Source organism: Alligator sinensis, unplaced genomic scaffold (assembly GCF_000455745.1).
Source record: "Alligator sinensis unplaced genomic scaffold, ASM45574v1 scaffold1003_1, whole genome shotgun sequence".
Classification (NCBI taxonomy): domain Eukaryota; kingdom Metazoa; phylum Chordata; order Crocodylia; family Alligatoridae; genus Alligator; species Alligator sinensis.
Genome location: NW_005842557.1, coordinates 638,488 through 641,788, shown reverse-complemented (window position 1 = coordinate 641,788; position 3,301 = coordinate 638,488).

The following is a 3,301-nucleotide window of genomic DNA, read 5'->3' as shown; positions in this document are numbered from 1 at the left end:
CAACCCCCAGACAAGCCATGGCTCTGTCCCCCTCCCCACCCCAGCTGGGCAGCACCTGCCCCAGCCCTTCTCTAACCTTGATATGCCTGCCCCCCCATGCCCCTTCCTTCCCCTTCCACAACAGAGTTACCAGCTGCGCACAGCTCTCCAAGATGCCAGGCTGTGCTCCTCGCTGCCTATGTGCTGCGCTGCGGCTGCACACATGCACGGGCCATTTATTGGCCAAATTATAGATCATGTCAGGCTGATTTCCGATAGTCAAATTTCTTTATATTGTTGCCAATCCAATATCGTATCAATGTGTCAGTGTCTCTCTAATACTATACAATGACTTTATGTGCACAGAATGACATTGTGCCTTTAAGATATTTTTAAATGCAAAGATGTCACAGTCAGAGCTGGAATATATGTAAATAAATTCTCCATACAACCAATTATACTTGCTCACATAAATTTTTGTCCTTTGCTGCAGTTAAATTCCTTTCTGTAATATAAACTGCCCTAAAAACCCTATTTATTTCTACACATAGTATATCATAAAGAAAGTGGGGGGAGAGGGGGGAGGAGTGGAAATATTGGCTAAAAACAATACTGGCTTTAACACAGGTTCTTGGCACAATCTTGCTTTTTACCTAATGTGCTGTAACTATACTGAGGCTGTCTTTTAGTTGAGAAAGAGGAAATAAAACAAGTTCATACAAAGATTACATCAAGTGAGATGGCAAGGGATAACACCTCAGACATGTGCGTGTGTTATTTGTAGGAAGAGAGGGTTTTTATGGGGTTTTTTGTTTTTTCCCCCAGACAGCATCGTACACGTAAGCTTCTGGCCTAGAAGCCTTGGAGGGCAGTTGCCCCTTAGTTTTGCTTGCTCGTAACCAAAAGGCCAAGAAGCAGCTAAGGGAAAAGCACGAAAGCAGTCCCCTGTTGCCACAACATTGAAAGAAACTTAGCACAAGACTTTTTCCCCCCCATTTCTCAGGCAAAATTAGCCAAATCAGTTTCAAATTCTATCAACTGCTCAGTTGTTCAACACTGTATGGCACTACCAGCGGCAAGTATCCTACCTCCCAGACTCTTCAGCCCAGGGCTACAGAAACTCCCAAATCCATGGCAGGTATCCTACGAACAGGCCCCAAGGCCACAGGCCTTGGAATTCTGATACCCCTAAGTCTTGCTTGACCCTAGCCAAAAGGCCAAAGGAGCAAGCTAGGAAGAAATCCCCCTTCTCCATAAAAATAAGTGTGCAGCTGAGATCCTCCCATTGGGAAGCTATACAACAGGAACTACACTTCATCTGAGCCAAAAGTATAGGTTAGTGCAACATATATCTGAATACAATAGATGATAGTGCCCATTGAACACAGTCTCTCTCATCACTGACTCTTATCAAGTGAGCCACTACAGTGCATATATTCAAACTGTCCCTTCGTTCCCATAGCTAAGCTGCACCTTCCTTTCCCACTTCCAACGATCCTTGTTTCTTCACCAGCTTAAGTGTCTAGCAAACATCACCAAACAGGGCCCAAACAGTTCACTCAGAATCCTCTGAGAGGGGATGACAGCCTGGCACATACCATTAGTGTGGCTCCTCCCACCCAGAAGCCAGACTGGGTTGTCCTATGCCTCATGTGCATACAAATTTTTGGAAGATTCCAGGACTTGTGACAAGAACACCCAATCTAGTCATGACTAATTAGCACATGGATCCTTTGTGTGTGGGTGGCAGGTACATCTGGAGCACACATGCATACCCCAAACTGAGCAGTGCTGAGCTATCTGGAGTACACACATACTGAGCAGTGTTGAGCTGTGCAGTCACCATGGCTTGCAATGCTGTTGATTCATCTGAGGCCCAGCCCAATGAACTGTATAGTAAATCATGAGTCAGTACCCCATTGAGGTGGCAGGCAGCTGATTTTGCCAGCAGATTGTGGGGCCAGCTGCCATTTTTACAGGCTTATTGTGATGGGTCCCCCAATACTGCTGACTGGTTGAGGGCTGTCCATTGTGCGGTGCCACTCCTCACCACCGAATAGCCCCGCTGAGAAGCAAGCATTTTATTTTTAGTAAGTTGTTTCTTGGGTTTTTTTCATTTTGCAGGTTCTGTGAACATTGCCTGATTTTGCAGGCAATGCCAGATTTCTGTGAAGGAGGCAAAATTGTAATTTGAGTAGGTCTCTAATCCTGAGCCTTTTGGCTTTGGACTAATATTATGCAGGTGCTAAAGTGCTGCTTAAAAGGGTGTTTCTGTGCTATACCTGTGCTAAATTTGCAGCGATTTCAAAAACCAATAAAATGCATCAATTACAAATGAACTATGTCTACCCTTACAATATGCAAATTAGTACAGTAATGTTTGTTTCAAGGTTCTTTGGTTTTGGTTTTTTTTCTTCAAATTTGTTCCTCAGGATCTGACAGTAAGGAGGGCTAGGGGTGAGGGACTCACACAGGGGTGAGAAGTTGAGGGGACTGGACCCCCCATATTTAAGTTTCCCTGATGTAGCAGTGGGAAGGGGACAAATTCAGGACAAACAAATAATAAAATTTGATTCTATATGTGTATATCAAATTTACATATTTTCTCTATTTAGTATATAACTATTGGGGGGGGGGTCATATTAGAATCAGGGTCATTTTATATTTGGAGTAAATACCATATTTGGTTCCAATGGATTTTCCAAGTGTCCGCTGCACGGAGCATGACGCTTTAAAGAAAGGCAACCAAAAACAGAGGACAAACCCGTGCCAAACTGCCAAGGGGCTTGTTGTAGATGAAGCCTTCAAGGCAATGCAAGAGCTAAGCAAAACCTGCACAAGGGGGCAGCAATGAAGATGCAGGCATGAAATTAAGCCACCGTTTTGCCAAACATTGTGCCCGCAAAACCTGACAGCATGATTTCACATGTAATACCGTGAAAAATAAAGAATAAAGCTGGGCCGCCCGCCTGATCTGGAAGGGGACTTCAAAACCTACTTGCTTCGAAATTTGGAAGCCCATGTCGTGGGCTGGTGGGGGTGCACCTGTGAGGCGCAGGGCAACGTTTCCTCCAGCCCCATCCAACACCCATGCTGCAGGTTGGCTCGGGGATGCGCAAGGTGGTCTCCTGGGGTCCGTCCCTGCAGCCTTACTTCTCTATGACAAGACCTCTACATCTCATTGTCACCCCGCTCCCCACCCCCATGGACTAGACAGAGCGCCTGGTTCCTCAACCCCCCTTTCCCTGGCCCGCACCTGAGGCCGCCCCACAGGCGAGAGCCCGGGAGCAGCCGGAGGCCTCGACCCGCTCCTCCCTCCCTC